The sequence below is a fragment of the Parasteatoda tepidariorum genome, chromosome 7, assembly GCF_043381705.1.
Source record: "Parasteatoda tepidariorum isolate YZ-2023 chromosome 7, CAS_Ptep_4.0, whole genome shotgun sequence".
Taxonomy (NCBI): Eukaryota; Metazoa; Arthropoda; class Arachnida; order Araneae; family Theridiidae; genus Parasteatoda; species Parasteatoda tepidariorum.
Window position 1 is genome coordinate 70054288 of NC_092210.1, and position 14956 is coordinate 70069243.

Here is a 14956-nt window from a genome sequence, read left to right on the forward strand (position 1 = left end):
TTTTAAGGTCTTTCCCACCAGAGGGCTAAGACCATGTGTTGTAAAACAATATGAAATAGTAGTCTGCCAATGAACACCGGATGTAAAGCATCGGCTTCGATGAAGATAATTTTGTATTTTTAATTCTCTGAAGGGCGCTACCCTAATAATATGGAATTTGTAAAATAAATGTATATATTTTTGATTGTTGATGAAGCCCATCATTTTGTGTTTTCTTCAGTGTTCAGAAGCAGAACAACCATAAGTTTTTTATTTAATCACAAAAATATAAAATGTATAAAAAACAAGGAAAAGAATAAGAAAAGGAGTATAGTCATGAAAAAAGTTAAAATTATAATATAGTATTTGTCAGTTAAAAAAAATAGTACGTAGAATACCTCCACGCGGAAGAAGTTAAACTACGACGTTAATTGTAGAAGAATCAGCAGTCGTAGAAGGATCACTAGTTCTATTCAACGACTCTTTTTCCTACTCCGCTCGCTTCCGTGCTCTGTAATTACGGTAATATTGAGCATTTTTCCCTCGTGGACCTCTTGAACCAGTGGAAGTGCTTGTGGTTGCCTCATCGTCTCGCCCTGGAAAATGTATTTGTATTAATAATGTATGTGAATGCGTCATAATGTAATTTCAGAAGAGAAAACCTAACAATCAATTGATATTCACAAGAGACGTACCTTGACATAACCTTAAATCCGTCGCATTGTCCGTGGGATTGTTTTCACTCATTTTTTACAATTGTTATCCACTAAATTTGAAAATAAAAAATTCTACCCTATTAAATGATATGTGTATCAAAACAAACTAAAAAAAAATTTATAGAAAAACAATACTTTTAAGACTTTTATTATTTTTATGCTAGTGAGAACCAAAACAATATGGAAATGAATGAGTGAAAACTGGATTCTACCACGCGATTTCCCAGCCCATAAAAATGTAGCGTTAAACGCTTAACGCCACCTTGTTGGAAGTCGCATAAGCAGTATAACTTCTACAAAACTTTTTATTTAAGTCATTGCTAACAATTCAAATTTCTCCGAGGCAATTCTGAAGTTTAAATTAAGGTAGTTTTGTTAAGTTGAAACACAATATTTTTAGTTTTGATGTCGACAATACAAGTAAACGATTGTTTCCATTGTTAAATTCAATGTCAACAATTCAATTTTTTCTGAGGCAACTCTTAACCTCTAAATATTATTTTTCTTATGTACACATTTATAAATGTCAATATTCAACCACAAAACAACTTAAAGTCCTCAAATTTAGCATGAAGTTGTAAAATGCAATGAAAGAAGGTAATAGCAATAGTGAAAGTAGAAGTAAAGTTAGTACTGTAAAATTAAAACAATATTTATAATCAATGAGCCAAGTTCTTCAAGAAGCTGTTGTAGAAGTAGGTTGTTTATTTAAAACTTTTTATAGAATTTCTTTAAGAACACAATTGTTAATTTGGGCATTTGGCGATACAACACTTTTAGAATTGAAGGATTTGTTACGTCAAGCGCTCAGGTATCATAATTTTGATCTAGTTGCGCTTTTAAGTCATTTTGATTTATGTTGCTAAGTTAATTTTTAAAAAATTCTATGGCTGGCAACAGCATTTTTATTTTATAAGTTGTTTATTCTTATTTCTTTTAGAATTGGGTGTAATATAAAAACGCACTACTACTTCCACTTACTAGGAATAACATTTACCTTTTAGTTTTATTAATAAACTGAGTTTTAAATATGTTTACTAAATTCATAAACTTCGGTAAAACAACAATATAAATTATTTCCAAAGGAACTAGACTAATACAATTTAAACCTGGCGAGTAGCGACTTATAAACAAGACACTTCGTTTGATGCTTTTACTTGTTGCAAGAAATCAAGTTCGCAGAAAATGCTGTTTACTAGTTAAATTTAGTAGGAATAACACGATCTGTGACGTAGGCTATAGTATACCGTTGTTATAAGTCGCTAGTCGTCAGGTTGGAAATGTATTAGTCTAGTTCCTTTTGAAATAATTTATTTCGTTGTTTTATCTACGTTTATGAATTTAGTAAACATATTTAAAACTCAGCACATTAATTAAACTAAAAGGTAAATATTATTCCTACTAAAATTTTCGGAGTGGAAGTAGTTGTGCTTTTTTAATATTATACCCAATTCGTTATTCTTTTAGCGAAATGTTTTGAAACCTAACAGAATTCTTTGCCGATTGTTTTCTCTATAAATGAAGAAAATAAAGTAAATATTTAAGTATTGTGAAAAGAATCTTATTTAATTGTTCAAAGTACTTCAGTCAAAACTTGGGAGCCTCGCAAGAGAATTATATATATTAGATCAGAAACACATCATTAAAAGGCAGAATGCCTTGGTGTTTTCAAAACGTAAGCAAAACAAAGCAAACGTTGCCACCGGCGGAAAAGAAATACAACCAAAATTTGGGAGCCACGTAAGAGAATTATATATAATAGATTATAAATAATAAAATATCAGTATAATAAAATATAAGACATTAATTTATTTAGTTCAATCAAAATCATTGGCAGAATCAGATGCCATTTTCTTAGCAACAAATAAGAAGCGAAATTTCCCTAAGGAAAAGGCCGTAGAAATTGAAAAAATTCTCCAGAATATCGGTAAATCTTTCAGAAACAGAACACGCCAAATATTCGAAGAAACATTCCTCAATTTTTAACTTCTATTATCAACAAACTTGCAACTGATAACTTGCAACTTTGGGATTGCATACTGTTCAGATGTTTGTATTATGGTAAAATACATTTCTTCTGTCTTCAATTCATTACAAATTAAAGTAAAGTCAACATTGCTTTCTTCATTCCAATGAATAAATGTGAATTCAGAAAGTACAAAACTGTAATAGTTACAAAATATTCTTCTTCTTTATAGAATAGTATATATTCCTGTATCTACAGAATTCAGAAAACAACAATAAAGAATCTTCCTTATTACTTTAAATAATATCATTTGTATTGATTATTAATACATTTTTATCCTTCTCTTGGTAAATGTTTTTTAGTTTTGAAAGAATAATTTCACCTATAATTCAGCTATTCTGTTTTAAAGCTACATATTAAAATTCATATCGAGATCTTACAATGATGAAATTTTTGCTGAGCGGTATGTTATCTAAAAGAAATGAAGAGATGATCTATGTATATATCATTTGAAAATAAAATTTTGAAATGAAGAACATTTCATTTTGGAATTCTGCGGATTTATAGATCAGGGAAGTGTTATGATTTTTATAATAGAAAATTTGCTTGCAAATAATTTTTTTTTCTTATTTGATGATAGTTCTCTACAGAATGGTTTTTTACGTCGGATTAAGAACTATAAGAATAAAAAAATTAGTAAATAAAAAAGTAGCAATATGGAAGTTTTTTACTTCAATATGAGGAATTTTTAAATTCGTTTTTTTACTAACAATTCTCTATTTTGCGTTTTTTAGTTTATAATTTTTTGATAAAAATCGTAGTTAAAATAATTGTTTTGAAAAATTAAATGGTATAATATTATATATTTATGTATACTTATAGCATATTCCAATGTTTGAAGTAACATGATAGAGAAAGGTATGGAATGAAAATTCGGTACTTACGTTTTAACGCCACAGCAACTACAGATTTGGCAGTTTTTAAGAGCCGCCAATCTGTACCTAAAATTTTTGCGACAAATCATAAAATCAAACATTTTATTTAGAATCAAAACTCTTTCAACATTCAAAACTCTTTATTTAAGATCAAAGTAGTTAATCGGTTTTCGGTGGAAAATGGGCTGATATAGAGTTTAACATAGATTTAAAACAATCTCTATTTTCTTTCACCTGATGTGCTGTCGCCATATGAACTCTAAGAAGTAAAATTTCAGAAGAAATTACATTTCCAAAACGTACGTTTACCATAATAAAGTTTCATGTCATGAGAATTGGTACATTTTGGTTTTTTTTAGGTAACATATTTCGCTCCCGAGAAAATAAAATTGCATCTTGTTCTATTTTTGGCAATTCCCAAAGACGCATTTTCGTAGNTTCCAAAACGTACGTTTACCATAATAAAGTTTCATGTCGTGAGAATTGGTACATTTTGGTTTTTTTTTAGGTAACATATTTCGCTCCCGAGAAAATAAAATTGCATCTTGTTCTATTTTTGGCAATTCCCAAAGACGCATTTTCGTAGCACTAAAAAATGGCGTCAAAAATCAGCAAACAACAAGGCAACAAAGAATCCAAAAGAGGATATCCAGGATTATTTGGTGATAATTTTTTATACAATGGTCTTCTACTTCCGATTATGAATAAAAACAAGAAACATGAAAGTTATTTATTTTAATGTGAGGAATTTTTAGAATTTTCTTTTTCTTTTCGCAAGCATTCTTTATTTTACGTTTTTTAGTTTCTTAATAGTGACTTTGATTGAAACTTAAAAATTTTGATAAAAATTGTTGTGAAAATTTTTTTTTGCAAAATTTAATTGTATAAAATTATGAGGCTTATACATACTTTTTGCTTATTTTAATGTTTGAAGTAATATGATTCTTGAAACTATGGAATGTAAAATTTAAATAGGCCTTTCATGTTATATTATTAAATTTACTAAAACTATTTCTCAGACATTAGGTTTTAACTCTAATAAGGAGATATATATTTTTTTCTGCTTATTTACAATTATTTTTCCGATATGTTTTGGATGTTCCTTCTCCAAAAAGGAAAAAGAGATACCATTTTTTTATTACATTAAAGACGTCTCCAAAGTAACTGGATCCTATTGAAATCGCAGGTATTCGTCTCACACAACAACGCCCCCTATAGTTCGTTACGATCGTTAATTGGGCCGGACTGCATTTTAATATCAAATGGTTTAATTTTATAAAATTATGATACTGAAACTTTTTGAATAAATTTGCATATTATGAAACTGTCTGACATCTTTTTAAACAATTTTTTGTTACTCTCTAATTGTATAATATTACACAAATATTATGAAAAGAAGATATTATAAAAAGTAAAAATAGTAATCAAAAATTTAAAAGGTGAGGAATTGCGCACCAACAGTGGATTCACAATGGAAATCTGCTTTAAATGCTAACACAACGATAACTGAGATTTAAATCTGTTTTATAATCCGTGAAAATTGCATTGAGTAATTTAGCATATGTGTTTTTTTAAATGTTAGGATATATATTGTACTGAAATTAAATCACCATGGTAGTATATGTTTTTCATTTCAAATTTTAAAATGTGTTCGATTGTAGCTATTAATTAAATATTGTAACTGTAGCCGTAAGTATCTTCAAAATTTTATTGTCTTAATTTTAAAGCTTTTTTAACCTTTCTATAATAGACAGGGTTCGAATATTTATAATGGCTGGTCGATATGATTTCCGCATCCGGCTTGACGTGAAATATCTTCAGTGGTAGCCGGATCATGGGTTGTAGTCCCCTTGCCGTCAGACTAATCGTGGGAGGTTCACGTGGTCTTCCTCTCCATCTAGCGCAAATGCGGCTTAGTTCCACCAAAAAGTCCTCCACGAAGGCAAATTTCTCCCAATACTTCTTCCAGGCATTCCCTTGCCTTCTGGAATAGGTTAAAAATTACAAGACTACGTAGTTGAACATTAATAGTCGTAAACCCAAAAATTGGGTCAGTTGTTCAACGACGGTTATAAAATAAAAATAAAATAAACACCTTCTCTTAATTTTCGGTGAACTTGATATTTAATCTTTTTTTTCTGCAAAATTGCTAATATCTTACCCAGTTTTCAATTTGAAGTCATTTAAGCTGTTAACACAAGTAAATTTGAGTTTCATAAGAAACCAACCAGTATTGATAATCGCTGGGCATTTAATACTTACCTTGCCAATGCAGCCTTAGCTAATCGGGCAAACTAAATGCACTTTAAAATTTATTATAAAAAACACTATCATTATGTTAGGGTTTAAGAATTCGCTATGAATAATCTATTGCCACATATTGTTGCAGCCTGGGGCATGAATTTAATATCGACTATGCCGAAGTTTTTTCTATCTCTCGACACTCAATTAGTCGATACTCAGTCTCATGAATATGAATTGCCAATTACTTTGCTTACATGAGTTCCTTAACAACTCTCAATAGTTCTTAAAAATGAATTAGACTCCTGTTTGCCTGTAAGATTTAGTGGCTCTTCTATTTTTTTTCTTGTCCTTACTTTGATTTTTCCTCTTTTTGTTGGTAACTTTGATTTTTTCTTATTCAAATCTGTTTTTTAATGTACTTTTGATGAGTTTTGAGTATAGGTTAGTTTTGAACGTTCGAAATATGCTGATTCCTTTGCTTCTTTGTAATTTACGAAGCAAATGAAGTGTTTATAATTTCAGGTAAATCTTTCCATTCAGTTCTTTTAGGATTGTTCATTTCATAAAAATATATTCCTAAACAATAGAAGAAAGTTTAAGAAATAGAATTAACCTTAAAATTTTGTAATTAGGCTTAAAATAATAAAAAAGATAAATATATTCAAAAAAGTAAATTAGTTACTTAATAAAGTAGTTGTGAACATGAAATTATAGGTAGGTTATAATACAGGAGGAAGATTCCTTTTTCTACCAGAAAGGTACTTTTAACTCAATTAGTTTAAATAAATGTCCTACTAAACTTCCGAAACTTAAAAGTAATTAATTTGGAAAATAAAATTTTAAAAAATATTTTAAACGCATGAATTTACGAGAAATTCTGAAACTCTAAACTTTCTTTAGTTCCAAGTTTTGTAATTAAGTTAAACAACTTTTTATAAAAAAAGCACATAATCTCTTAAACCAAAATATATTTGCTAGAATTCTTAGGTTTTGTCGCTTGAAAATTGAACTCAAAATAGAGATGAGTTTTGTATGTGTTCGAAAAGTTACGAACTTACGTTTTTAACTCAAAATATTTGCATTAATTTTACTTTCACACATTCTGAATTGGGAGTAAAATACATTCATTACTTGTTTTTTTTTATTTACCTTTAGCATCATTGCAAACATGAGTGTTTTCAACTGAAAATTTTAAATTAAATTTCATTGATTCATGTTTGTTTCCTTTTTTTTTCTTCTACTTGTAAAGCATCATGCATTTTTAGTGTTTACATACACTGTATCAAGTTCTCTCATATCACACTTTTACATTTAATTTTAATAAGAATATCCAACCATACTAAAAAAGTATCCATTCGTCTTTAATATTTATTTTTTAATTGCAGCTTAAGAAAAAAAACATTTTTATCGACTTTTTTTAATCGAATTAAAAGATTTAACATGTTTTTTTTTTAATTCAGGAAAGAAACAGTGCTTGGATATTTTACAAGCCACGTGGTACGCCTTCGTCCTTTAAAAAGATTCATTTTACAATTTTAGAAAACTTTTAAGTAAACACCAAGCCGAAGAACTTATTTTAAGGTATCTGACTAGAGCTAAAACATAATTTCTGATGAAATTTTCGAAATTATTCTAATTATTATCGATAATAAATATCATAATTAATATCGAGTTTATTATAAATTTAATAATTTCAGCTTCTTAAAAACCCTTCACTTTTGATTTTACTCTATTTATTTACGAATTTACAGTGTGAAAGATTATTTCACTGGATAGACTAGTGATTTTAAATCATTAAATGGGTTCATCTCAAACCCAGATTTTTCATATTTTACTACACCTTAAACACGATATCTCAAGTTGTTTTTAAAATAATCGGACGCAAATTTTTATGAGTATTTATGATTGGAGCACACATATTTTGAACTACAAATTAAGAGCAAAAAGTAGAATTTAATTTTTATGCATGTTTTTTCGCAATGACAAGAGCGAAAGTTGTTAAAAATTTGCTTTTTTAACAACTTTGATTCCAAGCTCAGTAGTATATGCACCTGCTTGTAAAATAATAGTTCAAAACATAGTCGATAGCCTTCTAAATAAAATCCTAAAAGGGTTGTTTGTTTTGAGGGATTGAAATTTTTTTAGTGTTTAGCGGATCTGCAAAAGAAATATGCTCTATTTTACCTAAAAATGGTAATTTAGAAAATAATAATAAAATAATAATAATTTTTCTGTTAGTTTTACAAGTTTATACACACTATAAAACAAATAAATTAATTTTTTAAAATTTCATATTAATATTTAAAAAGAAGTTGTCAAAACTAATCGTATACCCTAAACATGAATGTAAGGCAAGCGTAATAACTTGTTAACGGGATGAGAACCAGAAGAGAAAATAACGACACACTAGGAAATGCCCATAAAATTTGAAGAGTTGATCGTTAATTAATGCTGCCAGCTCCTTTCTTTGGGAAAAAGAGAAGCCGAGTACCATTATTTGTAACGAACATCAGCATAAATAATGCAGGAGACTTTTAATTTTTACTGTTATTATAAAGCTTTCAAACTCAATTTTGAGATGCGCAGCCTTTTTAATGATAGTAAATCCATAAACAACGGACACAAAGATACCGTGTTAACATTTTCTTTTTTCCTGATTTTGTTCAATTACATATGCACCTCTTGAAAGTTATAATTCAGCTCCGAGCCCTAATGCATAATTCATTGGTTTATTGAATATTGGATGTTAAGCATCGAGCTATATGGTAAACAAGCCATCGTTGTCGAGGCTGCAACAAATCACATTGCTTTACAGAAACAAGTGTTTTGTTACTTTCTGAAGAATTTTACCGAGTTCCTTGTTCTAGGTGAAGACCAACTTCCCAGCATTATTTTCAAGAAATAAACTTTCGAATATTAGTTGGAAAAATGGTATTAGATTGTAGCTTATAAATAATATTTTTTTTGTCTGAATAAGAATATAATTAGAAAAAATCAGTCTACTTTTTTTTTAAATGTCTATAGTTGTGAGGTCTAAAACTATGCAATTTGTCAGATTTAAAAAATTACACATATACACAAAATTTTTTTTCCACAAATCCAAAAACATTTATTAATACATAACTATTTTTGCGATGCTCTGACTACAATGTAAGTCGGAACGAATTAAGAAAGATCAGCTTTTCGAAATGATTAAATATCAAATACCAAAGTAAATATTTGTTATTATAATTTAATACCTTTCCGAATGAGGACCAATCACGCCAAATTGCCCCTTTTATCCGCTGAAAATTGCAGCAACCCTGATTACTCTCAATGCCATAGTGACCAGGTGATAACTGATGCTTACTGATGACTATGGTGACCTTCGGTGCTGTAGGAAATGTTTATCTACTCCTTTTATTGGGAGACTAAGGAAGTTTTATCTATAGCTTAGCTACTCTCCTTATGTTTCTTTTTGATCTGTTTTATTTGTTTATACTTTATTGTTATTAACTTTGTTTGTGTAACTAATTTTTTGACAAAAAAATCTGTTTACTCTCTTCTGCTGTATTAAATTTTAAAAGAAAAAAAACGATTTAACTCAACAATAACAACTAAATGAAGCTGAACAAACACAAATTGACATCTCGATTTATTCGCAATTTTTAGTTTTTTCGTCTCGTAGTATTATCCATTTTCAATGTCAATCTTCATTTGGACAATAACGACTGATAATAACGTAAGGAATAAAAGGAATAACAACTAATTATAACTATCCCGGTTCACATTGATTACCAATCTTTGCATTCTTTTTCCTAGGTAAAATATCGAAGTGGATTTTTCAAAATGTATATTTTAATCCTTTAGTTATGAAGTAATTTGGCTTCATTTATTTACTTTTTTTCCAATATTTTAAATAAAATGACTGAACAATTTTCAGAAAAATGATCGAAAAATTATAAAAGCAAATGCTATATAATTTTATTCATTAGAAAGAAAACACAAAGAAGCAAATGAACAAAGAAACAAATGAATTTCGCATTTTGCATTTTCTAAAGAAGAAATAAACCATATTTAACCATTTTAAACCAACCAGTCCTTTAAATAAACAAAATAAACAAAAAAAAATTAAGAATATGATTATGTTGCCCTTGCACTAAAAATTTCCTCTAAAACTATATAATTTTTACTTGCAATATAATTTTAAAACTTGAAAGATCGTCAAACGTATTGAAAAACAAATCAGGTAATATTAATATTTCTATTTGTGTTAAGTTTTATTTATTGTGTAAATAAATAAATTGTTAGTAAATAAAATGTTAATCTAAGAAAACATAATACACGATTATATACTACTTAATACAAGATTGTATATTATATTTGATACAACACTAGACTATATATAATACAAATGTAAGAATAAGTTAAGCGGTCTTTAACTGCCAAGCCTGGAGTGAGACTATGAAACTATAGACATGATATTAGTGACTATTTTCAACCAAATGACAGAACTCCTGTTAAAAAATAAAATTATTTATTCGTTTGCAATTTTTACACAATGGCCCTTCTAAATTACTACAGTAAGGTCAAAAAGCCACACTTCGTCTCCAAACTCCTTTCACGGGGCCTGTTCCTTCATTTAAACTATATATATATATATATATATATATANACATACAGTGTTTAAATCTAAAATATGAATTACCCAACTTAATATAAAAACATATTCCAACTATATACAGTAGAACAACTAAAATAAAGTGTAACATAAGTTATATGAACATACTGAGGCCAAAGAATATAATCCGCCTCCTAATAGCGTAATATGATTTTTTTATTATTTTAAATCTATTACCTAAATAACTGGACATTCCAGAAAGATCTTTTTATTTATTATTTTGCCCTTGTAATCCTTATTCTCTTATTTTGTTACTCTAATTAATGATTTATAATTTTGCTTTATTAAACATTTTCTTAACAAAAATTTTTTTAACGCATTTTCGGTGATTCTTCTCAGAATGTTCACCTTCACCTAACATCTTCACTTCTTAAAATCTTTGGAATCAAAAAATTTTATTAGTTTACTAAGATAACTGAGCTTTTTACAACTGAATATCTTTTATTTCAGAGCCATTTAATCTTAAATTTAGTACTTTGTTTATTTTTTTATTTCACTTTTTTTCCCTATATTTTTCAACAACGCTTTTCCTTAAGATTAGTTCCACGGAATATCCATGTTTTTTTCTAGTCTTCCAATATCAGTAACTACTTTATCCAGATTAATGAAAACGGTTTTGTCTCTTCAATATACTTAACTTACATTCCTGGAACGTTCTACTCCTGGTACGTATTGAAATTTTCCCCTTACATGGCTAGTCAGCAAATTTTGTTTCTTCATTCAAGCTCCTATTTCTTCTGTATTTGAGATGCGCACTTTACAAAAATAAAACTGTTTTTTTTTCCTCTACGTTTCAACTTTCTTGTTCTTCTGAACTCGGGTAAGGCTGTTTCAGCATCAATATCCTATTTACATTCACTTCTATACCAATATATTTTTCTCCTTATCTTGTGCTTGGATAGTGCCAATCCCTTTCCCCCTTTATGTGCAATAACTAAGTTTTTTCCTTTTCGATTTAGTTTCTCTCGACTACAAATTACAACTTTAGTATCAATAAGTATTGTTATTGGCATAAATATATTCTCCTCAGTCAAATCGTTTGCATCGAATGAATGTTCAGCAATTTCATCGTCTCTGACATGGAAGTAAGATTTCCTTGCACGAACTCCCAATTTAATCATCCTCTTTCCTATCTATAAATTGCAATTTCTTTCTGCCAATCTTGTTAAAACATGCTTCTTATCATTTCCATAGGTATCACTATTTTTGCTACATTCCTCATCCTTAGTACTGATGCATTTGCTACTTTTCTCATCCTTAGTACTAAGAGCTACATCAATAGTTTTCTGTGGTCATAACAAGCCTTCAATAGATCATTCAAATTTTCTTCTGCCTGGAAGTGTAACACGGTTTTTAACAGGATCGATTGCAATATTATGAGTCACGTCATTTCTAATCTCAACACTGAGCTTCGTTATGCAAGTTAACTCAATGCTGACTCTAAGTAACTTTTTACCTGTCATTTCTGGAATAACTGTAGAAATAGTGGGCGCTACTTCCTCATTTTCTTCTGTAACTATTTCCTTTTCAACTACATGAAAATTTTCCTTTTTAACTTCATTGAACCTAATTTGTTCTCTTCCGTTCATTTTGATCACTATCTCGCATTTTTGAGACAGTCAATTTGTGCAACATTGGGATTCTCCAACATTTGATTAAAATTTCCAAAGCAACGCTTTTTTAATATAATAATAATCTTTAGTTCTATTTTTTGTCATTTCCTCAATAAGTTCCATTAATTCTGATGGCAATAATCTCATCATGCAGAACATCCAATCGCTATTTCGAATTCTCAATTTTTTTATGTTTATCATTCAAAAGATTTTAAATATATTACCTGATGTTCCAGAAATCAGGATTAAGCCTTGGAGTCAAAAGTAATAATTTTAGCACTGAATCATCAAGTGTCAACTTTCTATACCATGAATCAAATAGCATTGAGATTTATTAAAGTTGCACTTGCAGTTCCAAACTCTTTTTGGTGATTTTCTCCCAATTCCGAATCACCAATTTTTTCCCCTTTTTCTTCTTTTCCGATTTCTATCACGCTTATTAATATCGCAGCTTGCTATTATGTCTACCAATTTCGTCTTCGAAATTCTTTCAGATACCTTTAAATTTAACTCTCTCGCTAACCTAATTAAATCAAGTATTTTTGCTTCCATCAAGGTATACATTAAATCAAATTATGCTGCTCTTTACGATAACAACTGTTTATTATACTAATTAATTCATAGAATAGATTACTACCATGCTTATGCCCTAATACAATGCTAAAATGTATCATCGTATTTTGTCACCAAACTGAAATTATTGTTTTTTCTCCCTTAATGCTTACTTACAGCTTATTTTTCAACTGATTACTGATGTGACCCTTAACCCTACCATTTAATTCGTAATTACATTCATAGCTTCCGACTATTGCAGTATTTAATACCACTTATTTAGAGGTACACAACCTTTTTGAGTAAAGGGCCTCTTGCACAGTAGATTGACTTACAAAGGGCAGCACATGTATTTAGACATATTAAAGGCAAATGCAGTAATATTTATTTAAACATTAGTATTCTATTTTTTTTTATAAATAAACTAAGTAATATATTTGTGAAAAATTAAAGGCATTTAATTATTGGAATTCATTCAAAATTAAGAAAAAATAATACTTTAAAAAAAAAGCATTTTTATCATATCAAAAAAAGATTTGTCAAAGTAAATAAACATAGGTGATAATAAATGTTTTTTTTTATCATATCACGCAATAAAAATTTCCTTTTAAAAATATATTCTAATAAGAAAAATGCAATTCTGACAGAAAAAAGTATGAAAAAAATAAGTGCATAAGTAATATAAATTCAAATTAAATCTTTTAATTGAAGAAAATTTATAAGTTTTAAGCAAAAGCTTAAAATAAAAACAAAACTGTTATAGTTCAAAATGAAATTCAATACTTATTTGGTAATCCGTTAGCGTTTAACGCTTTGGTTACCGTTTTCCGCCACTTAATGAATTTCTCAGGTTGCAATAATTTTGCATTTAAATTAGGGATGTAACGAGCATTCGGCCCTTTTGTCAAAAATTTAGTTGGTGGAATGATCAGCCAAATATTCGGTAGAATGTTTTTTCTAAGTTCATTTATTTATTTATTTTTTTAATTTGTATAGATATGATTAGGAATAATATAAAATTATATTTTTAACTATATTATAGTATTGTTTATTATGAGAAATAGTTTTTTCACAAATTTCTTAAATCTTATAATCCATGGCTTGCAAATTTATTGTGATTTTCAGTGCTGAAAGTGTTTTTAGGAACTAAGAACAATTTGTTTTTTTCTGTTTTTCTTTTTAATTAACTTTTATTTTCATTGGCTTTTTTATTAATGACAGCATTTTTTTTTTAATTAACGTTACTAATAAACTTTATTTTGCAGAATTTTTTTCTTCTGAAAATATGGCAACGTGATAAATTTAAATCGTGATTTTCAACGTAAGATTTTCATTAAAAAAATTAAGAACGTATTTTGTTTCTATCCAGCTTTTTTTTTAAAAAAGAAAATTTTTTTTTAAACACTTTTATTATAACGTGGCAATTTTTCAGAGCATTTCTAATAGATCTAATTCTTTTTTCTTGACTTTTTCTGGTATATGGCAAACTAAGATGTTCAACTTAAAAATTTTTTTCGAAAATTAAAATCGATTTTTATTTTCTCTGTTTTGCTTTTGTACATAATCTTTAGTTTTTATGATTGGCGGCATTTTCAAAAGCGTTCTTGATAGGCCTTATTTTTTAGCGTAGATTTCTGAATACGTTTTTTGAGAAAATATTATTTTTAGCATTGAAATTTTGGTTTCAATGTTGCCATGCTGCTTAAATATGTAATTAGCCCCAAATGTACGGTACTCAGTCGATTTTTTTTTCATGGACTTTTTGGTATTTAACCAAATCGCAATTCATTACCACATTTGACCAAATAATATTCGTTGCCAAAAATACGAAGGAAAAATAGTTAGGATTTACGATAAAACTGTACCGTAACAAAAAGTGATTATTTAAATGCGCGATTAGAAATTTTTGTGTCTTAATAGCATCGTAGTTAAATAACGGGATAGTCAAAATCACGAGGTAAACTATAGCAATAATTGAAAATTACCACATTGAAAATTACCACAATAATCATTACCACATTTGACCAAATAATATTCGTTGCCGAAAATACGAAGGAAAAATAGTTAGAATTTGCGATAAAACTGCACCGTAACAAAAAGTGATTATTTAAATGCGCGATTAGAAATTTTTGTGTCTTAATAGCATCGTAGTTAAATAACGGGATAGTCAAAATCACGAGGTAAACTATAGCAATAATTGAAAATTACCACATTGAAAATTACCACAATAATCATTACCACATTTGACCAAATAATATTCGTTGCCGAAAATACGAAGGAAAAATAGTTAG